The sequence below is a fragment of the Eurosta solidaginis genome, chromosome 2, assembly GCF_040869045.1.
Source record: "Eurosta solidaginis isolate ZX-2024a chromosome 2, ASM4086904v1, whole genome shotgun sequence".
Lineage (NCBI taxonomy): Eukaryota > Metazoa > Arthropoda > Insecta > Diptera > Tephritidae > Eurosta > Eurosta solidaginis.
This window is the reverse complement of record NC_090320.1, coordinates 217979727-218004276: the sequence shown is the minus strand read 5'-3', so window position 1 is coordinate 218004276 and position 24550 is coordinate 217979727. Positions and strand designations below refer to the sequence as shown.

At 35.2% G+C, this 24550-nt stretch overlaps 1 protein-coding gene and 1 long non-coding RNA gene across 2 annotated transcripts in view; one reads left to right on the top strand and one right to left on the bottom strand.

Annotated features, from left to right (window-relative positions):
- LOC137242610 (cytoplasmic dynein 2 heavy chain 1-like) overlaps positions 1-3479 on the bottom strand; it is a 64368-nt gene extending 60889 nt beyond the window's left edge. The window contains exon 1 of the mRNA XM_067769880.1: positions 1893-3479. The gene's annotated coding sequence lies outside the window, so the exon portion shown is untranslated. The remainder of the gene's footprint in view (positions 1-1892) is intronic.
- The window catches only part of LOC137240609 (uncharacterized), a 518840-nt gene that overhangs the window by 239808 nt on the left and 254482 nt on the right, over positions 1-24550 (top strand). The gene's annotated exons all lie outside the window — the stretch shown is intronic.

Here is a 24550-nt window from a genome sequence, read left to right as displayed (position 1 = left end):
TGCTCGTAGTTATATGTTCATCTATGGTTATATGATTCTTCTATTTTTCTAAACTGCAATTTTTTTCGCCCCCGCTTTTTCAAAGGATTTATTTGATGCAACAACAAATTTATTGTCTACACCAATGAAAAATGCAAACACTGCAGCTAACAAGACGCGAAAGTTTAAATAACAAAAGTCAAAAAGCCACTAAAGTTGCAAGAGACAAAGGAAGATAAAAGCTTGCGAAAGGCAAGCGAAAGAAAATGCAAGTAAAAAAATAATTTCTGAAACAATTTAAAAAAAAATTACAAAAAGTATACGAAATTGCATTTGCAAAAAGTCGAATAAAAACAAAGCCGGAATGAATGAATTAAGTCAAATTAGAACGAACAAAAGCCAAAAAGAGTGCGGCTAATGACTTTCAAAATATCTAAAAAAAACACCTAAGCCGGAGGTGAATACCCAGTAGTAATTATCTGCAGCTGACTGGTGTTGGCCCTTTCAAAATTGTTCAGGTATTTTTCAAGGTCTTTTAAAAATTTCTGAAAATTCCACTGATCAAGCATGATGGAAAAATGTTGCTGTCATGTCGCAGGACTTAAAAACTTCTCTGTCGTCTAGCCCCTGACCGCAATGCTTGAGAGTAGAGATCCATACTTTTAATTTTTTAAGAGCAGTCTGCTGTTAAAAGGTCGAAAAAAAGAAACAAGTAAGGAAGGCTAAGTTCGGGTGTAACCGAACATTACATACTCAGCTGAGAGCTTTGGGAAAACAAAATAAGGGAAAATGGAATGTGTTTGTATGACATGGTATCAAATGGAAGGTATTAAAGAGTATTTTAAAAGGGAGTGGGCCATAGTTCTATAGGTGGACGCCATTTCGAGATATCGCCATAAATGTGGACCAGGGGTGACTCTAGAAAGTGTTTGTACGATATGGGAATCAAAATGAAAGGTGTTAATGAGGATTTTAAAAGGGAGTGGGCCTTAGTTCTATAGGTCGATGCCTTTTCGAGATATCGCCATAAAGGTGGACCAGGGGGGAATAGAATTTTTTTGTACGAGGAGTGCCCTTAGTTGTATATATGAAGGCGCTTTCGAGATATCGACCAAAATGTGGACCAGGGTGACCCAGAACATCATCTGTCGGGTACCGTTAATTTATTTATATAGGTATTACCACGAACACTATTCCTGCCAAAATTCCAAGGGGTTTTGAATTCGCCTTGCAGAGCTTTTTCATTTTGTTCTACTTAATATGATAGGTGTCACGCCCATTTTACAAAGTTTTTTTAAAGTTATATTTTGCGTCAATAAACGAATTCAATTACCATGTTTCATCCCTTTTTCGTATTTGGTATAGAATAATGGCATTTTTTTTAATTTTTCGTAATTTTAACAATTAATATTGCCAAGCTATAGTACAGTTATCGCTGTATTATCGAAAAGTGATATATTTATTGTAGAAAAGTTATGGATTATTTATCAAACAAATATCGATATGGTATCGAAAAATTGCCCCATTATTGTTGAAAAGCTATCGATTTGCTATCGTAGTGTTACCCGTTTGTTATCGCCGTGTTATCGATTTAAAACAAAAAGTATTCGATATGTTATCAAATGTTATCGCAAATCATTGATTTCTTACCAGAGTGTCACCTATTTAATATCGGCATATTATCGACGACTCATCGGTTTGTTATGGAACAAATATCAATAAAAATTTAATATAGAATTGATGACACATCTTTTAATGAAACTCATAAGTAACCATTGATTTGGCTATAATAATTCGCTTTCTTTTATTACCCATAAGAAACCGAAGAAGTTCATTTCAAATCTCTGACATATGTACATCCGTAAGTTTATACATCGAACTTCAGGAGTATATATGTATGTACTTAAACTCACTTTATACTTGGTTCCTACGAGGTCGCTCCTCGCTCCAATTGCGATCCATTTGACCATTATGTGTTTAGCATTGTCCTGATCTACATTGTACCTCTGTTGTTCGCATTCTGTGTACGTATGTTTAAGAGTAACCATGTGCAGAGAGCATTTGAATATCGTAATAGTTTAATCGGCTTAAACTTCCAGTGCTTCATCTTTTCATATCTATGAATGATATCACTAACCCAGCGATCTTTCTTTAATATAAACTTGTTCTCCCTTTCTCACAGATGCTGTTTGCTGTATAGGGTTTGGAAGCTTACCCCTCCTTTTCATCTGAAGTGATGCTCATACGTTCTACTGATCTTCCGATATTTTCCATGAATATACTAAGCTTATATGCGAGCTTAGGTGACTCATATTACGTATAATAAATTGTGGAACAAGTACTATTTTACTCGGGAGTATAATCTTATGTCTAAGTGGTTAGTTAACTTGCTCCAACTATCTTCTAGAGACACCATTGGATATTTAAAAGTTGAACATTTCTTCGTAGTAGAACCAGTAATTGATCCCTGTGCTGCTGCGCATGTGGATTTTATTTCCTGCTAGCCCTCTGAGGTTTTGTATATAAAGATGCAATCCCCAAGATAGTTTGATAACACACTGTTCTGGATTTTTAAGCGATATTGTAATGCGACCAACATGTCTGCTCATATCGTTCCTTTTAAAGCTCTTCTAACGTATACTATTTCAAGGTGAAGGACTCGCCTGGATAACGTGTTAAGTCTTTGACTGCGTCCAAATAGGGTTTCCCTGGTATGAAGCCATGACGTCAGTGTGATAGTCCTCTTCAATTTCTGCGTCTAGGTCAGAAACAAATTCATTCCTTAGGTTTGTAATGCTCATATCTAGCCAAATCTGTCGGCATAGTTTTCAATTTCTGTAAAGGATTTTGGCTGTATGCTCCCACGCGCTGGTACTTTATTTATTTTCCGCAGTCCTGCGCTCTGCAACAGTCTTCTGTGGTTTCTTAGTCGTGGTCCCCGTCTCATATTTCTTGCATAGCTCAAACCTCGTGGAACCCTCTTGGCATCCTTTTGAAGCTTCTCCCTCTTTTGTCCAGCGTTAAGTTTTGATGCATTCCATCTGCGTGTGCCTCTGAATATGCCTGCCCTAAGTGCTTCTTATGGTTCTACTTAGAATGAGATACATCGCTTACAGTGAAGCTCTCAAGCAGTTTCCACTTCTGTATTGTTCCTGAGATTTTGTCGTGATAATTGTTTCCCCGCTAAGTTTACTCTTCCTCTTGGATTCGTTGTTGGCAAAGCTTTGCCTTTTAAAGTAAGTAACTTGAAAACAACAGCTGTGGGAATAAGAGGTTTATATTCTGAGCTCTACTGGGTATAAAAAGTTAAAAAAAAAAGTAATAACTTCTTATTTTTAGTAATTCTTCCCTTCATCCTTTTTTCGTCAGCTATCACAAGCCTTTGGACATAACTCCCGCGGGACTTGACACATTGTGGGTAGCTATTTTGCCTTCGTACTCAGTAACTTTGCCGTGCTTGACGGTTATCACACCCCCAGGCTGACCGTCCAGCCAACAGATTTTTGAAAATATGTGGTTGGCTTCCTGTCTGTCGCTTACTGCTGTTGCATTTTATTTATGTTGCTTGAAAACCATTTATCCGCTCACTATTGTTGTAATTTAAAGTAGCAATTGATGCAAGTGTTATTGGCTCTTCCATTTACTTTCTCTCTCCCGCCTTTATTAAATTCTGCCTGACTTCTACTGCTCCGAGCATTTTGCTTGTCCTCTTGCATGCATTCACATATTATTTATTTAAGTTTTTTATTGGTTCTATTGAATTTAAATTTTTTTTTTTTGGGCATTCAGATGTCAGCCACGGTCAGTTCATAGATCATTGTGCGTTTTTGGTTTTATTGTTATTGTTGCTGCTATAGTTGCAAAGCTATTGGAGCAATTGTAATTGTCTCTTACAGATTTTTCCGCTTTCCCATCTACTGCGCCTTTTGTTTCTTCGCTTGTTGTTGCTATTGTAAACTTAACACCTACTGTTTTTTATATTTACTTGTCTTTTGTTTATTCCGATTTTGTTCGTCATATTTTATGTTCTGCAAACAAACCATTTCTTGTATGTCGCCTTTTGGATTTTTAGAAGAGTTTTAAATTTTACGGCTTTCACTTAGTTTACGTGAATAACAACTGTAAAAACACAGAAAACAAGTAAGGTAGGCTAAGTTCGGGTGTAACCGAACATTACATACTCAGCTGAGAGCTTTGGAGACAAAATAAGGGAAAATCACCATGTAGGAAAATGAACCTAGGGTAACGCTGGAATGTGTTTGTATGACATGGCTATGAAATGAATGGTGTTAATGAGTAATTTAAAAGGGAGAGGGCCTTAGTTCTATAGGTGGAGGCCTTATCGAGATAACGCCATAAAGGTGGACCAGGGGTGACTCTAGAATGCGCTTGTACGATATGGGTATCAAATTAAAGGTATTAATGAGGGTTTTAAATGGGAGTGGCCCTTTGTTATATATGTGAAGGCGTTTTCGAGATATCGACCAACATGTGGACCAGGGTGACCCAGAACATCATCTGTCGGGTACCGCTAATTTATTTATATATGTAATACCACGAACAGTATTCCTGCCAAGATTCCAAGGGCTTTTGATTTCGCCCTGCAGAACTTTTTCATTTTCTTCTACTTAATATGGTAGGTGTCACACCCATTTTACAAAGTTTTTTCTAAAGTTATATTTTGCGTGAATAAACCAATCCAATTACCATGTCTCATCCCTTTTTCGCATTTGGTATAGAATTATGGCATTTTTTTTTTCATTTTTCGTAATTTTCGATTTCGAAAAAGTGGGTGTGGTTATAGTCGGATTTCGGCCATTTTTTATGCCAAGATAAAGTGAATTCAGATAAGTACGTGGACTAAGGTTAGTAAAGATATATCGGTTTTTGCTCAAGTTATCGTGTTAAGGGCCGAGCGGAAGGAGAGACGGTCGACTGTGTATAAAAACTGGGCGTGGCTTCAACCGATTTCGCCAATTTTCACAGAAAACAGTTACCGTCATAGAATCTATGCCCCTACCTAATTTCACAAGGATTGGTAACTTTTTGTTCGACTTATGGTATTAAAAGTATTCTAGACAAACTAAATAAAAAAGGGCGGAGCCACGCCCATTTTGAAATTTTCTTTTATTTTTGTATTTTGTTGCATCATATCATCACTGGAGTTGAATGTTGACATAATTTACTTATATACTGTAATGATATTAAATTTTTTGTTAAAATTTGACTTTTAAAATTTTTTTTTTAAAAAGTGTGCGTGTTCTTCATCCGATTTTACTAATTTTTATTTAGCACATATATAGTAATAGTAGTAACGTGCCTGCCAAATTTCATCATAATATCTTCAACGACTGCCAAATTACAGCTTGCAAAACTTTTAAATTACCTTCTTTTAAAAGTGGGCGGTGCCACCCCCATTGTCCAAAATTTTACTAATTTTCTATTCTGCGTCATAAGGTCAACCCACCTACCAAGTTTCATCGCTTTATCCGTCTTTGGTAATGAATTATCGCATTTTTTCTGTTTTTAGAAATTTTCGATATCGTAAAAGTGGGCGTGGTGATAGTCCGATATCGTCCATTTTAAATAGCGATCTGAGATGAGTGCCCAGGAAGCAACATACCAAATTTTATCAAGATACCTCAAAATTTACTCAAGTTATCGTGTTAACGGACAGACGGACATGGCTCAATCAAATATTTTTTCGATACTGATGATTTTGATATATGGAAGTCTATATCTATGTCGATTCCTTTATACATGTACAACCAACCGTTATCCAATCAAAGTTAATATACTCTGTGTGCAAAGCACGCTGAGTATAAAAATGTTAAAGCCCCGTCACATAAGCACGTATTTTTAAGGAGAACGTTAGATTGATCGACGCTGGCACCATCTGACATCAAAAAGTAGCCAACTTCCAAATTTTCTTGCAAGCAAATCATAAGAAGAAGAATTTGACATATGGTTTGGCTAAGGATGTTTTCACACTTTGCAAGAGAAATTATTTTTCCCACCTGTTGGTACTTTTCTAACATTTTTCACAGATAAAAAAAGCAAATACAAAATATGTTAACAAGTATTTTTCTTGTATAGTGAGTATGTTTATAACGGTGCTTCGCGAAATTTTATATGTGGATCGCAACGTCTTGTGTGATTGTGGCGATTTTTCTGGCATGAAAGAGATTGCGTTGAACGCATCGATATGGAAAACTGCATTATGTCTCGGCCATTAGATATTACGTTGGGTGGGAACAGCTGTTCACTCGGATCATTTTACAGTTGTTACGGGACACCCGTAAGGCAAATCATAACTTTATCAAAGTGTTTAGTACAGTTATGTTTTGTGGTAAATTACTTACGTACTTACTTAATTCGCGCTTAACCGTTTAAACGCGCGCCAGTCGCTCCTTCTCTCTTCCAACCGGCGCCAATTGGTCACACCAAGGGCGTTTAAAGCGTTTTCCACCTGGTCCTTCCAGCGGATTGGGGACCGCTCTCTACCTCTGCTTCCATAGGCGGGTTCTGATAGAAACACTTTCTTGGCCGGAGCGTCATCTTCGCATAAGATGGCCTAGCCAGCGCAGCCGCAGCGTTTTAATTCGCCGGACCCCTGCAAAAATCGTTGGATCACGTGGTCCACTGGAGTATTTGCCATTATACTCCACTGTAAGGCAGCAATGGACCAACTCACCGCTTTATCTGATGTTGTCATGGTCCATGCCTCTGCAGCATCCCTGCAAAAATCGTTGGATCATCAATTGGTCCACTTGTGTCATACTGGAGTACTTACCATTATACTCCACTGTAATGCAGCAATGGACCAATTCATGTTTCTACACGAATACATTATAAGCCGATCATTGATCGTTTTTAAAGATTGTAATCACTACACGATGTTTATTCATGTGGGTACTGCATGGATTACTGTGACATAATGCTGAGCTAGAGTATATGGTCCAGTCCTAGGACATCGCAATTGTAATTGGACCATATTTTTTGTATGAATTTTGGTTAATTTTGGAGCACTCGCTTGGTCCGTAGCTAGTACTCCATACATTCATGCATGGAGTACTCGCGATTTTTGCAGGGATATAGCAGACGGGTATGATAAGTGACTTGTAGAGTATGATTTTCGTTTGCCGAGAGAGGACTTTACTTTTCAATTGCCTGTCTAGTCCAAAGTAGCATTTATTGGCAAGAGTGATTCTTCGCTGGATTTAAGAGCTGATGTATATCTATCTATACCTTAAAATCATATAAAGCGAATTGAGTCCGAACAAAAACCATTTTTGCTTTCTGCTTAACGCGGCCTTAAAAATTATTAATTATTCACCTTTCACCATACACAAAAAGTTTCTTCCTATACCCATTTCAAAAAAGCGGAGTATATTACTGAGGTATTGTTTATGAATATTGGTGGTGGAAGCGTGCTCCGCATACCAGGCCGACGGTATTTGGTTCAACTCCCGGTCAAAGTATTATCAAAAATTTGGAAAGTTTTTTCAATAAGAGAAAAGAAATTTACTGATTTGACAAGCACTCTGAGTGTATTTCTACCATGAAAAGTTCTTATCATTCATCTACCCTGCAGATGCCATTTAGAGTCGGCATTACACACATAGGCCTCATCCCGCCAATTTGTGGGGGAAATTGAAAGGAGCACGACGCAAATTGAAAGAGAAGCTCGGCCTTAATCTCTTCCTAGAGTATCCTGACACTATGTACCTTTTTATTTATCCAATTTGTCGTCGACACTTTGCTAAAAATAATCCTCTGCTTATCTGGTATTCACACCAAGATGACTTGTATAGCTGTATTCTATTTTAATGTACTTTTGCCTTGCCACTTTACGCAATATGCAATAGCCGCCTATAATACTCAAGAGATAGCCCTGAAGTCCCAAATATTATATAGCATAAGGATGGCTTAACGGATACACCTCATAGTCCTGACTTTCAGAAAACCGACTTTTCATAATCTAGCCAAGACACAATCTAGACCTTTCAAAATACCGACAAAACGAAATCCCGATAAGACAATATCCCGACAAGATAGTATTCTGACTAGGCAAATCTCGACAATCCCAAATCCCGATAAGATAGTATTATGACTAGGCAAATCTCGACAATCCCAAACCCCAACAACACATAATCCAGATACATTTACTAAAATTTCGTTGTTACCCATCGAATCGGTTAAGGGTTATTTTTCTTAAGCCCGGCTGAAGGCCGCCTGAGAAAGCTGTTCTGTGTAGAAATACTGTGGATTACTGCTTAGCCGAAGTTGGATCTGATAAGATTCTTTTTTTAAAGTGCGGCCGAACGCCGCCTACGCAAAAGGGTGTTCTGCGCAAAACTGCTGTGGATCGAGTAAGTGTTGTTGTGCAGAGCTGACTCAAATAGAACAATACAGAAGATGTGTATTATGTGTATCATCAATTAATATCTCGTCGGGATTTTTTTCGCGATTTAAGGCCAGTGTAGTGCCATAGTAAATTGCATTAAAATAAATTGTAGATGGCAACCCTCTTTAGAAATGTGCAAGATGCAACCATACATCAGATGTACTTGGCATCACTAAAATTGTTAGAGTCGAGCAACTCGGAGAGTTTCTGATTGGCTGAAACTGCCGTTGCTCAACGCCATGATTTATTTCGACGCCATAATTAATTTCGTTGCTAAACAACGTAAGGAAATTATGCCAAGCCGCAGAGTTGCGTTAGCGGCAGTTTTTAGTTTTAAGTGAACCGGCAGCTGCATAAGCACGAAATAAAGAAAAACGTAGAAGTGGTTAAAAAAGAGACTAAAGTATAAAATAAAGTTGTGTGAGAGAATATAAAAGGAAAGTGCTACATATAGTTATAAGAAGGAACTAAAAAGTGTAGGGTTATAAATAAAGTTTAAATAAAGAAGAATACAGAAACTGAAAACTGTTTTTACTGAACTAAGGAAGTAAGGAAAAATTAGAGTAAGAAAAAATTAAGGGTGAGTGTGTGCGCTTGGCAGCCAGGTGAGTGAGTGCAGAACGCTTCTGCAGGATCCAAATATGGGTCCTTTATATGGCGACCGTGACAGGAAAAAGCCCTGTAAAAACGGTGTGTGGCCGAAAGGAGGCAAGCCTCCCAACGTGCGTGGGTGTCCGAATTAAGGAAGAAAAAAAAGGAAGCCCAGCACAAAGTTTAAAAAATAATGGAAAAAATGTAAAATTTACAAAAAAATTACAAAAAATATAAAAGTTTGAAACCTATCTACAAAAAAAAAAAAAGAGAAAATACAAAAAAAATTTAAAAACATCAAAAATCTTCAAAAAAAAAACAAATTTAAAAGCCATTTACAAAAAAAATATAAAACATTAAAAACTATTACAAAAAAATATAAAAATTTGGAAAAATCTACAAAAAAAAATACAAAATTTACAAAAACACTACAAAAAAAAACAAAAAAAATTATATTTAAAATCTACAAAAAAATTTAAAAACATTTAAAAATCTACAAAAAAAAAAATTTTTTAAAAAAACATTTACAAAAAATATATAAAACTTAAAACCATTACAAAAGATATAAAACTGAGAAAAATCTACAAAAACAATTTGAAATCATTAAAAACTAACAAAAAAAAAAAAAAATTATATAAAAGTTAACAAAAATCCACAAAAATTTGGAAATTTGGACATATTGAATTATATATTGAAAAATTTTAAAATTACAAATTTTGATAAATGCACAAATAGACAATAACATAAATTATTGATAATGGTACATGGCAGTGGCGGTGGTTTTTGGCAGTGGCTTGTGCAAAGAAAGAAAAACTTTTAACAGGTAAGTACGTGCATATAATACAAAGACTTAATAAAAGACGGAAATAGTAAGAAATTTTTAAATTAATAATAAAACAAACTAATTGCAAGCAGGAGTAATACATAAATTAGAAACAAGTACATGAAAAAAAAAACAACAAAATCTCAAATATACGTTTTCGTGAAACTGTACCAAAACCTTGGGAAAAATTCCTTAGTGAAAAACGGAACTTTAGCCACGCCACCTTTGTAACGGCAAACCACCGTACACCATAAAATAGCGGAAAACGAGCGACGCCATCAGCAGCAGAACACCAAGCAGCAGCAGCAGAAAAGGAAGCGCAGCAGCAGAACATACAGCGGTAAATCAAACAAGCAGCATTGGTATGGCGAAATAAAACTTTTGATACATATTTTCATATTTAATAAATACATTTAAAAATTACATTTTTCAATTTTTATATCGAAGTTAAAACATATTTCATTCATTTTCAAAATTATTATAAAAATATTTTGCACTATAGTCAAAATTAAATTACCTACAAAAAAAAAATTTATTAAAACTCACATACTCATACATACATATATGTGTAAAACCATAGGTAGGCACTGTAGAACAGGGTCGGACAAAAACTGAAAAAAAAAAAATTAATTCATTCGATCTTTTCGTTATTCAAACAATGGTGGTTCAATAAATTTTCATAAAAGTTTTCATTAGTTTAGTCCCACTCTGCCCTACAGTGGGCTCCATCAACACAAAAATACAAAAAAATGTTTCTTTACTTTTCGTAAGCGGTGCGTCCGCGTAAAAATATGACATACATTTTTTTAAACCCCGGTGCGTCCGAGTACATTTATAATACAATTTTGGAAAGATGTGGTGCGCCCGTATCTGTAAAAATAGAAACAAGACAATTTTGATAAAAGCGGTGCGTCCGTTTAAAGCCTGTACAAAAATAGTTGCCATTCTATAATCTTTGCATTTAAATTCAAATAAAATTATAATTTTGCCATACATTTCTGATTCAAAATGTTTCCACACTCTGTACAAATATAAATTCTTACATTCCAATAAATATATTCGTAAACAATATTCAATATCTTTTAAATTGCATGTGAATCCCAATTCCCACTTCCGTTTTGCATGGAAAATTTTCAGCTAATTCCAATCATTGAGTTTGGATTTGCGGACAACAAAAGCGTAAAGTAAATATTTTCTTGAATCCTTTTATAAACTAATTACTAACTTTAGTATTTCAATAAAATTCACTAACTAAAGTTTTTTTTGCTATAAGTATTCGCTAACAAATTGTATAATTATAACTAAAATCTAAAAGCTTTCAAAAATACATACTTTCACAAATTTCTTTTAAAATATTTTCATAAATTCCCTTTAAGAATACTTTCATAATTTTATTTTGAGCTCAACTCAACCCGTTCCAATTTAATTTCCTTTAAATTCAATTTCTATTCAATCTTCATAAACAAATTCCACATATCTTGCAACAAAAATTTTAATATTTTGTCTATTCGTTTCAACACGTATGGACCTAAGAAGCGGGAAGGTTGTTTCTAAAGATTCCCATCCGAGTTCAAGTTCCAAAAATTCAGAGAAAAATTTAGATTCCGAAAACTCAGAGCAAGATATAGATTACAATAATTCAGATTCTGATTCATCTTCAAGTGCATCGTCAACTGATACCTTAACAAGTGAACATAATTATAAATTATCCCTGAGGGCAGACTTTTTAGGATTTCCTGATCAACCTGTAATTCCAAATTCTAGTTTTTCTATTCTAACTCCGGTTCTTAACGTTACAACCATGGCCACAATCGAGGAGAAAAAATCGTTTATTAATACTTGTGCCTCGATTATGCGAGACAACTACAGTGGAGACCCGTTAGCACTTGGCTCGTTTATAAATAAAGTTGAATTAATGGAAGTATTCTCTAACGAAAATTTAACTCCTACTTTTATTGCATTTTTAAAATCCAAGCTCGAAGGCAAAGCTCGCGAAGCCCTACCAACGCATATAGAATCTGTCAACCAAATTAAAGAAGCGCTATGTAGTGAAATTAGGCCAGACAACTCGAAAGTTGTCGCGGGAAAAATCGCAGTCTTAAGAGTAACCAATAACAATTTTTCAGAATTTTCAAAGCAGGTAGAAGAGCTTTCTGACTCGTTAGAGCGCTGTCTAATCATTGAAGGTATGACGAAGGCAAAAGCCTATGAAATGGCAGTTGAACAAACCATTAGCGTTTGTAGATTAAATAGTAGGTCAGATATGGTGAAATCAATCCTTGCGTCAACAACCTTCAAAGACTCAAAGGACGTAGTAGCAAAAATGATTATAGAGCGAGATCAGGAAGTTAAAGAGCGGCAAGTGTTAGCGTTTCGGTCACATCCGGTAAGATATCGAAATTTCCGTGGAAATTCCAGAGGTAACGGTAATTTCAGATATAACAACAATAGTAATTTTCGATTTAACGGTAATGCAAATAGACAACACAATAATACAAGTTTCCGAAATAACAATTATAACAGAGGCAATCATCGCAATTACAATAGAGGCAATAGCAATTCCAAAAATAACAATAATAATCGGTCCGGAAATAACAGAAATTCCAATAATCAGGGTTCAAATTCTAGAAACTCAGCCAATGTTCGTTCTTTAAATGCCGAAGCCCCTCAGGCGCGAACACTGAGGGAGCAGGAGCGATTCGACTAAATACTTCTCAATCAATATATTGTCTAAATTTAAATTTTTCCGATTTCGTCGAAGTCGCTTGTAGCGATTCTGATAAAATATGTTCTTTTCTAGTAGATTTATAGGCAGACATCTCACTAATAAAAATTTCAAGTTTGGCAAACGGTGTAGAAGTAGACAATAGTAACGTAGTAAATATAACAGGCGTAACAACAGACATGGTAACAACACTAGGAACAATTAAAACAAGTATAATGGCATCAAATACATTTTTTCCTCTGACTCTTCACGTTGTCAATGACAACTTTAATATTCCTTCGGACGGTATAATAGGGAAAGATTTTCTAAAAACGAACAAATGCATAATCAATTATGCTAATGACACAATTACATTCGGACAAGGGACAGAAAAGGTAAATATTTCAATTTTGCATAGCACTTCAACAAATACCCTTGTAATTCCACCAAGATGGGAAGTTTTTCGTGTTTTTAGTTTGAAAAATTCGACAAGTCCAGTTTTTGTTGATTCTCAGGAACTTTGTAACGGTGTTTTCACAGAAAAATGTATCGTTGATACAAAAAACCCAATAATAAAAGTTATCAACACTACCGACGAGGTCAAGTACGTAAAAGATTTCAATATTCAAACTGAAGACATAAAAAACTTCAATGTCTATCGCATAAATGATACACCTATCGATTCAAAACGTATAGAGGAGCTTAAATCAATTTTGGCAAAACAAATACCTTCTTACGCTAAAAAGAAATTACTTGATTTGAAATATTCTGATATTTTTGCATTAAAAACCGACTTAATGACGCTTAATAATTTCTATGAACAAAAACTTAGATTAACTGACAAAAGTCCTGTATATATTAAAAATTACCGTTTGCCATACACACAACGCGAAAAAATAAATAAACAAGTCGAAAACCTATTACAGAATGATTTAATCGAACCTAGTTTTTCAAATTATAACAGTCCTTTAATTTTGGTACCGAAAAAAGATCCAACAGGCAAAAAGTCGTATCCTATGTGCGTAGATTTCAGAGCGGTCAATAAAAAGCTTATAGTCGACAAATTTCCACTAGCACGCGTTGATGACACACTCGACAATCTTGGCAGAGCCAAATACTTTTCAACTTTAGACCTTTTTTCTGGTTTTCACCAAATACCCCTTCACCCTAAATCTAGAGACGTAACTTCTTTCAGTACAGATCGAGGAGCTTTTCGTTGGAAAGTTTTACCTTTCGGGTTAAATATTGCACCAAACTCCTTCTCGCGTATGATGTCAATAGCATTTTCAGGCATTTCGCCAAATCAGGCTTTTATGTATATTGACGACGTTATCGTCATTGGTTGTAGTGAGACACACCACCTTAAAAATTTAGAAAAAGTTTTCGAAACCTGTAGAAAGTTTAATTTAAAGCTGAATCCAAACAAGTGCAATTTCCTTCGTTCCGAAGTAACTTTTCTAGGACATAAATGTACGTCAAAAGGTTTGCTGCCAGACGATTCAAAAATAGACGCTATTAAAAGGTATACTAAGCCAAAAGACAAAGATGCGGTTTGGCGATTTGTCGCATTTGCAAATTATTACAGGCGATTTATACCGAATTTTGCGTTATTGGCAGCGCCTTTAAATCGTTTAAATCGAAAAAAAGTTGAATTTGTTTGGGACGAAGCGTGCGAAAACGCTTTCGAAAAACTAAAACTAGCATTAATGTCTCCTCAACTACTACAATACCCTGACTTCACAAAAGAATTTATAATTACAGTAGATGCTTCTAAGAGTGGGTGTGGTGCTATATTAAGCCAAAAGCACGGTGATAACGATTTACCAATTTGTTTCGCGTCAAAATCTTTTAATAAAGCAGAACAGAAAAAAGCAATTATCGAATTAGAACTCCTAGCAATACATTTCGCTATAAAGCATTTTCGTCTATATGTTTACGGTACAAATTTCACAGTAAAATCCGATCATAGACCACTAGTTTATCTTTTTAACATGAAAGACCCTTCTTCTAAACTTTCTAGAATTCGATTAGAACTCGCAGAATATAAATTTACGATTGAATATATAAAAGGAAAATCAAACGTTGTGGCTGATGCTCTTTCACGCATTAGTATAGACGAAATAAAATAATCTACAAAGCATGTTTTAGCAGTTCAAACGCGATCACAAACCAAACAAAAGGAATTACAAATTAAAGACGATAATTTTACTGATACTTTTTGCGAAACGCCTAAAGTACAAATTTATGACAAATTTTCATACAATTTTTCAAAAAAGATACCGCGAATAAAGTCGACTATACAATTTAATAAAAATAATGAGATCTCCAATATACAAATTTATGCGCATTTAAAACATAAAAAACTAAATTTACTTAATTTTGTGAATGCTAACGAAAAAACAAATTTAGATGAGTTATTTTCGAGGCTTGAAAAAGCAGCCGGCAGTCACAATATTAAGCAGTTAGAATCGCCAAAGAATGACATATTTTTCAAAGAATTTTCAATTACAAATTTTTAAATCAGCGGTAATAAAATTTTAAAATCATTACAAATAATATTAACAGACCCTGTAGAAACTGTAACAGAAACAGAGCAAAAACAAAAACTTATGACAAATTTATCATGAGGACCCTTTGTTAGGCGGTCATTGCGGTATAAAACGATTATATTCCAAATTAAGAACAAAATACTATTGGAAAAATATGACAAGAGACATTGCGAAATTTGTTAAAAATTGCAATAAATGCCTTTTAAATAAAGCAAAACCAAAAACAAAGGAAAATCTTGTTTTGACTCCAACCCCCTGCAAACCCTTTGACATAGTAATTGTCGATACAATAGGTCCACTTCCGGAATCCAAATATGGTAACAAGTTCGCTGTTACTATGATTTGTGACTTTTCTAAATACCTGGTAACAGTAGCTGTACCAGATAAATCAGCAAAAACTATTGCTTGCGCTATTTTTGAAACCTTTATATTAACATATGGTACAATGAAAGCTATTAGATCCGATTTAGGAACGGAATATAAAAACGAATTATTCTCTGAATTGACAAAACTTTTAAAGATTGATCATGATTTCTCAACAGCTTACCACCACGAAACTGTTGGTACTGTTGAAAGAAATCATAGAGTCTTTAACGAATACCTAACCGAAACGTATTCAGATTGGGATACATATTTAAAATACTTTACATTTTTACACAATACTACAAGTAGTTCGGTTTTTGATAATAAATTTACTCCGTTTGAATTAATATTTGGCAGAAAAACTACAATGCCACATGAATTGCAAAAAGAGCAAATTGACCCGATTATAACGTAGAAAATTACGCAAAAGAGCTTAAGTTTAGAATGCAAACATCGCATAAAATGGCAAAAAATTTGATTAATAAGCATAAGATTAGAAATAAAGACTTATAAGATAAAACAGCTAAGCCTTTAGAAATTAAAATTAATGATAAAGTATTAGTAGAAACATAACCTAGGAATAAACATAAAAATATATATCAAGGTCCCTACATAGTAAAGAATATTGATGGGCCAAATGTAACAATTTGTGAGATAAGTAAAGAAAACGAAAAAATTGTACACAAAAATCGAGTACAAAAAATTAATTAATTTAATAGCCTATTACTAATCATCTTTAGATATAAATATATTTTAAAAATCCGCCAATGAAGGCAAAAAAATGTAACAAATAAATATACATTTAATTAGGTAGATTTTACAATAAGAAGGAAAAAAACACCGGTTTACTTCAAACATTAAAACAAATATTTCAAACTAACTTTTATATATTTCAATTTATTAAAAATTTTCTTTTCATTTTTAATCATCTTTTTAGAAGTTGCACTGTGATGAATGAATGAGTCCCGGATTAGAACACCCTAATGCTAGCAAACTCCTTCGTTCATAACATTACAACAACATATTAAAGCCTAAAGAAGAATGTGGCAAGATTAATTACTAATCTCACCAAATTCTTCTTTTCTAAAGGGGGATGATGTAGTGCCATAGTAAATTGCATTAAAATAAATTGTAGATGGCAACCCTCTTCAGAAATGTGCAAGATGCAACCATACATCAGATGCACTTGGCATCACTAAAATTGTTAGAGTCGAGCAACTCGGAGAGTTTCTGATTGGCTGAAACTGCCGTTGCTCAACGCCATGATTTATTTCGACGCCATAACTAAAGCTGGAGTCATTGGTGCCGTATGTCGTATCGCTGTATCCGTATCCCTAACGTAATCAGCTGTTTATCGTTACGACGGTAAACCAAAACCCAATTGGTTGGCTACGATACGGTTACGACCTTAGCGGCACCAATAATCGATTGCATTGATTCTCATAAGGTTGGTCCAATCAGCTGTTATAAGGTTACCGATACGGTTACCGATAAAGCACCAATGTCTCCAGCTTAATTTCGTTGCTAAGCAACGTAAGGAAAATATGCCAAGCCGCAGAGTTGCGTTAGCGGCAGTTTTTAGTTTTAAGTGAACCGGCAGCTGCATAAGCACGAAATAAAGAAAAACGTAGAAGTGGTTAAAAAAAGAGACTAAAGTATAAAATAAAGTTGTGTGAGAGAATATAAAAGGAAAGTGCTACATATAGTTATAAGAAGGAACTAAAAAGTGTACGGTTATAAATAAAGTTTAAATAAAGAAGAATACAGAAACTGAAAACTGTTTTTACTGAACTAAGGAAGTAAGGAAAAATTAAAGTAAGAAAAAATTAAGGGTGAGTGTGTGCAGAACGCTTCTGCAGGATCCAAATATGGGTCCTTTATACCAGTGTCGGAATTATGAAAGGTTTGGATTTGGTCATATCGGGATTTGGAGGTGTTGGTGTGTTATGAACTGTCGAGATTTGGTCATGTCGGGACTATCTGTATCGGGATTTTTTATTTCGGAATTATGTAAGTTGGGATTGTGTTATACAGCCATAAGATACAGGAACTTTTCAACGTTCCACATTAATGAAAAAACAAGGCAGTATTGTGTAGATTGAAATGTAGTGCATTCCACAAACGTCATAACATGCTTCCATACGTGATACTGACCGGAGACGTATGCATTCTGGCAGTATAATTTTGTGGATCAGGCATCGAGTTGATAAGACTGAAGCGCAAAATCATGTTTACACCTGGTAAATCACCTATCGAACAGACTTAATGGAGAAGACGCATGAGGAAAAGAATCATCACTTACCATCTTTCGACTATGAAACAGCCTTGGACAGCGCAAGAATAAATTGCTGATACGCTGCTATGCTGAAATTTTCTGCAAAGCTAACAATTCTCCGCCAAATGACTTTGAGCAACACCAAAGCTACGCAAGGATTGGGAAGGACCTCTCCATGTCATTGGAATCCAAATGAGGCCTTAAACAAGGCGACTCTCTTTCTTGAGATTTCTTTAACCTTTTCTGGAGAACATTAATTAACCCATAATACTGATATTATAGTCCTAACAAACGCCCCGGGAGTTTTTGACAGGTCTACCGCTGCGAGAACTGCTCTTCGGTGGAGTTTTGGGTAGTGTGTATGTGTGTGGCACGATAGTAGTGCTATGTAATTTTCGAAAGCCATGCTATTCGTTGGTAAGCCGCAGGTTTGCTGCCGGCTTCAAATGACTTGGCTACTGGGGACAGAAGATATATCGGACGACATAAAACTATTATAGGCCTGATTAAACTTCTGCTAAGAGATAAGTGATTCCACCCAGAGCCTATTCATTGACCATCTCATATTCCTACAGGGATCAATACCTCTACAACCAATTCAAAGCCAATTTTCTAGAATGCATAACCAGGTTTTGTGTTTGACTACACAAGAAGATGGTCACATTACTTATTTCCAGAATTATAAAGCCAGTGATGTCTTACCTTAAAAATATTTCGAAGGTTAGCAGACAATAATGTCTTTGTGAAACTCGAAAATAATAAATATTGGCTATGCAGTTTCTGCCACAAATTCTACTTTTTTCCTATACTTACCAATGAGTCAAATTGTTTAATAATTTCTGTTCTCAGTTTAAGGATGGTAAGTAGTTCTACTAGCCAAACTTATAACTACAAAGGTTTCTGTTATACTAAAAGCCAAAATATTGTAAAAAGTTTTGGGAGTTCCTGATAGTTATGCACCTTCTGCTAACTGTCGAATAAATAACTCCAATATTCAGTATTGCAAAATGGTATTTATTCAGACTACTTCGGCAGTAGTACTTCACAGATTCAATTATACTCCACTATTAGCGTACTTAAATCAAACTGACTGACTATCGCTTGCATTGCGCTGCTTTTATACTCTCAGTTAGACTCGTTCATCTATTTCTCCCAAGGTCTAGACTTTTGATGAGCATGCTTTCTGGAACAGTTGTATCTCATATTTGGGTATTTAGCTATATGCGTGTCTATGTGTGAGTAACAACTTCTGCGCTTAGCTGGTGACTACATATGTATATGTGAGATAATCTCTTCACTTCGAGCTGCTGGTTATGTGTGTGGAATATTCTTCGTTGCCTTGTACATAAACGTAAGCACCCACATTTTAATGTGTACATGTACATAAGTGTGACTGCTTTTTTTGTTGTTGTGATTATGTACTAACATCATAGTGATGCTAGTATTCGCCACAATGTATATATCTTCCTTCTACAGCTTCCTATAATAATAAAAGAAAACATTACAACATTACAATTACAAAATATAAAAAATATCTTAAAAATAACTTTCAATTAATTTCAAAACAAAAAGGCTATCATAATCACAGAAATAAGTTTAAATAAATTGATGACCATCCTACTAATCAGCAGGCTGAAAAAAGCAAGAATAACTAAATTAAAATCTTTTAAATATAATTCTCATACTTTTGTTTATTACAAGAAGCAGTAGGAACATATGGATTTTGTCGGCCTGAAAACTATTAATTTCGTATCACAAGTGGTTATATTTTTATTTATCCATGGTTTGGCTCTGGCCCAATTTAAATCTGAAGCACAAAAATTCTGTGCAACAATTTTCACAAACATTTTCAGTAATTCAATTACTGTACATATGGGCATATTTTTATATACATGCATAAATCATTATTGAGCTGGTTGAAAATTCACGAAAAATGCTATGGGAGCTTTGGTTTGCCGCGCCATGTTGTTATTTCGGACCATAATTCATTAAAAAAAGGACCAAATCCCAAAAAAAGAACACATTTTTTTTGTTTACAAGTAATGTAATCACCAGCAATATGCATATATAATATAAAGGACTACATCGGAAACATCTTATACATTATTTCTAATTTCTGTTTTATGTGCAGGTCTATAAATAAAATGTTGGCTGTAAAGATGGACATTCGTGCTATTAGGAAGCTTTGGGCATTATTGGTCGTAGTGCTTTTGTTTAGCTATATTTTATTAAAGTATTTTGTTAAAAATAAACGATTGTGAGCACACAAAGAACTCTATGGCACTATTGTGAATATTTGATTGAAACTAACACTGCATTACCGGCAGTTGCTAACATTCGCCAGATGGAAGCGCAAGCGCATGTAAGTTTTTAATGATAGATGATTGATTGATAGAACAGGTGCTTTCTGTAGATATTTCATATGTGACTTTTATATTTGTTGCGCAAGATGCGCACGGGTCCGGCTAGTAATTATAAAACAAGTTTTATATTGTTGAAGGTACCTATTACATTGTTAAAACTTTCGGCGTCCAAAAGGGTTAAAGGCATTTTTTTGCTTTGTTCATGAAAATAAGCGACAATTTATATCGCAGTTTGATTTAAAAAGGCGCGGTCGAAATATTTGGGCTATGCTGCCATCGAACTATGTAGCGAGCTGCTACGATAAGTAACGTTTCACGTAAGCATTAACTGGTAATGCAGTTCATGCGAACGAGTTGGGTGGCGATCAAAAGTTGGAAATTGTGAAAACTCTTGGGAAACCCGATTTGACCGCGCGACTGCGATGACGATACGGTTCCATTTTTCCTTCCTGCTCTGCCTTCTTTTTCGTTGATACGTCATTCAGACCATGGCGCAACGATACAAGGTGGCAGCATGGGACAACTGATTTTAAGCTTTTTTTATTTGATTTGATACATCAAGTACGTGCAGTACGATTTTGACATTTGTCCATCGAATTTACAAAAACAAAGTACATGAAATTATTATTTATGTTTGTAGGTATGTCACCATGCTGCCACCTTGTATTGTTCCGCTATGATTCAGACAGCACGTTTTATAACCTTGATCGAAAAGAAGAAAGAAATAATTTTACACGCACCAGTTTCTTCGAAATGTTTTACTAGATATTGTAAAAAGCCATATTCAGCGCAACGAATTAAAGAATATACGTAGGCCTCATCTAAATACAGTAAAAATTCATCGGTGGGTAAGAAACATCATGTGCACATCATGTACTAGATTAACCATAAATAGAATCCAAAGCCCCTGCAAGTCAAATTTCTTCAGTCAGGAGGGGTTTGGGATCCCCATTACACAGTAAGCGAAACATTCATCAATGACGTCAGCGGGTTCCGTAATTGCTGCACAAATATCCCCAGATGAAGCAAATATTTGATAACTACACAGCCATTGGGGCAATGAATAATATAGACGATCTATCTTGCTGAGATACTTTTAAAGTCAAGTGCCAATGAAGGCGATATATTACATATATACATACCTAGTATAATTTAATGGTCCTTTCGATCAATGTTAAGTCAGTAGAATCTTTGCATGAATTTAGATAAGAAATATTAAAATCTATACAGTGAAGGCAAATTATTTTGAAGTCGGTGTAGTCTATGGTGTAATACGATGAAGTAGAAAATTTTATTCATTCACATGGGATTAAATGGCTCGCTCATTTATGAGCCCCAAAACAAGACGTCTTAGGTGCCAGGTTCAGATTGGTTTAGAAGTTATGACCCTAGATTGGGAATATTCCGATGCTTTCTCTAGTCCATCCATCTAATATTTACCGAGATGAGAAAATAACCTGTCTCACATTAAAATGGTTTTTTCGTGGGCGCATAAATAATAGTGTAATATAAGTTGAAGTTAATAAAAATGAATTGTTAAGAAGAAACAGTGTGTCTGATGAGTGAACGGTTTGGGTTGAAGGTTATCACAGGGGCTAATCTTATGGGCCATGGTTAGCAAAGGTGTGGAGGGATATAATGGCCGGTCTCGCGCGATTAAGAAAAACCGAGGGGGCAATAATCAGTTGTTGTTGATAGTGAGGAAACAAGGGTGCGAGACGGATCGATCGATATCTCCTGGAGCAGGGTACGATTAAATTTTCTGATTGTACGTGTGTGAACCCTGAATAAAACAGACCCTACCAAACAACGACGAGCTAGCTTATGCAGTACGCATGTCTCGAATTTTCACAATGAGTTCAACACGGCCTCGCGTGGAGATGAGTCAGGTAACAGAGCTTTTAATTATAAAGGAAATAAAGCAATTATTTTTTCTTTTTCTAGCAGCTTACTTTTTTCTAAAAAGTTAGTGGTAGGATGTTCCATATCAGACCTGAAATTAAAGCTCAAACGGTCTTAAAATTTTAAACTTTGTAACAATGGAATATTGATTCAATATTTTAAGTATAATTACCATGCGTATATGACCACCGCGGTGCTCCGCCTACCACACCGTATGCCCTGGGTTCACACCCCGGGAAAAGCAACATCAAAAATTTTAGAAATAAAGTGTTTCAATTAGAAGAAATTTTTTCTAAGCGGGGTCGCCCCTCGGCAGTGTTTGCGTCGGCGAAAAACAAGTATGTCCCGTCCGGCCAATTTGTAGGGAAAATCAAGAGGAGCACGACGCAAATTGGAAGAGAAGCTCGGCCTTAGATCTCTTCGGAGGTTATCGCGCCTTACATTTATTTTTTTTTTATATTAGATTTATGTATTTAGATTTAGATTTATTCATTAATTTTCCTTACAAAATTAACAAGTATTAATTAAATGATATAAAAACAGCAGACGAACTTTTTATTATTGTAACTTTTTATCTATGGTATGAATACAGCCGCTAACTTGCAGGTACGAACATACAAAATATAGCTGAAACGCCTCTCATCCTATTTCTCCATCAATTGCAAGCCCTATAACATTACTAATACTTATACGAGCTTTTGAAATAAATTCCTAATTCAGTGACTTATTGAATCGGCATAGCTTTTTTTTAGCTGGACTAGTGACAAAAACCTTTCACGAAAAGTGTTTGTTAACTGAATGAGATATCTAACAACCAAAACAGGGATTCAAGGGGTAGATGAGCGCAATACAAAGCTTTATGATTTTATCATACACATATTCAGCAACCGAGGCTCTGGCGCCCCCAAGCTGCTCGTGGAACTAGTGAGTTGGGACGGCGGGAAGGCCTAGTACCTTAGTGGTGCTTTCTTACCGACCGGATCGTGCCGGATCTATATCCGGCAAAGGACCATCAACATCGATAACATTCCCCAAAGCCTTCGGTGAGTGTCTTTATCGTTAATACAACAACCAAACAATACCTTTCGTTTCTCTGCCTAAATTACCTACTACCGCAGTTGCCTTTGTTCCGCCACAATTTAATGATTTAACAATTGCAGGAAGAAACCCATTTAAGTAAATGGAAGATTATTAGTGATTTGATAAAAATTGATTTTAATTAACAGGCTTAGGCTGATCAACCAATCAAATTTTGTGGCAGCACTCTGAACAAAAAAAATCATATCGTGGCTACTTGCCTGAAAAGGATCAACATTTACAAAAAGGGACCAGCGGCCCACACGGTGTTGTAAAGGACCATTTTTAGTTCAAATGGACCAAAGTGGCAACCATGATATGAATATTCCATGTTATTTTTGGGGATGCCAGGGCGTATACGCATCATTTCAATAGTGAAATTTTTTAACTCATACATTTTCTATAAATATTTATCTTTCTAATATAATTAAATATAACAATTTTTGTTGTTATATCGGCCTACTGATTTGTAAGATCGCGGGTTCGAATCGAGCTCAAGGCCTAACAATAATTTTTTATACTCAGTTGAGCAGAGCTCACAGAGTATATTAAGTTTGATTGGATAACGGTTGGTTGTACATATATAAAGGAATCGAGATAGATATAGACTTCCATATATCAAAATAATCAGGATCGAAAAAAAATTTGATTGAGCCATGTCCGTCCGCCCGTTAACACGATAACTTGAGTAAATTTTGAGGTATCTTGATGAAATTTGGTATGTAGGTTTCTGAGCACTCATCTCAGATCGCTATTTAAAATGAACGATATCGGACTATAACCACGCCCACTTTTTCGATATCGAAAATTTCGAAAAACCGAAAAAGTGCGATAATTCATTACAAAAACAATAAAGCGACGAAACTTGGTAGATGAGTTGAACTCATGACGCAAAATAGAAAATTAGTAAAATTTTGGACAATGGGCGTGGCACCGCCCACTTTTAAAAGAAGGTAATTTAAAACTTTTGCAAGCTGTAATTTAGCAGTCGTTGAAGATATCATGATGAAATTTGGCAGGAATGTTACTCTTATTACTATATGTACGCTTAATAAAAATTAGCAAAATCGGAGAAGGACTACGCCCACTTTTAAAAAAATTTTTTTTTAAAAGTAAAATTTTAACAAAAAATTCAATATCTTTACAGTATATAAGTAAATTATGTCAAGATTCAACTCCAGTAATGATATGGTGCAACAAAATACAAAAATAAAAGAAAATTTAAAAATGGGCGTGGCTCCGCCCTTTTTCATTTAATTTGTCTAGGATACTTTTAACGCCATAAGTCGAACAAAAATTAACCAATCCTTTTGATTTGGTAGGGGCATAGATTTTATGGCGTTAACTGTTTTCTGTGAAAATGGGCGAAATCGGTTAATGCCACGCTCAGCTTTTATACACAGTCGTCCGTCTGTCCTTCCGCATGGCCGTTAACACGATAACTTGAGCAAAAATCGATATATCTTTACTAAACTCAGTTCACGTACTTATCTGAACTCACTTTATCTTGGTATGAA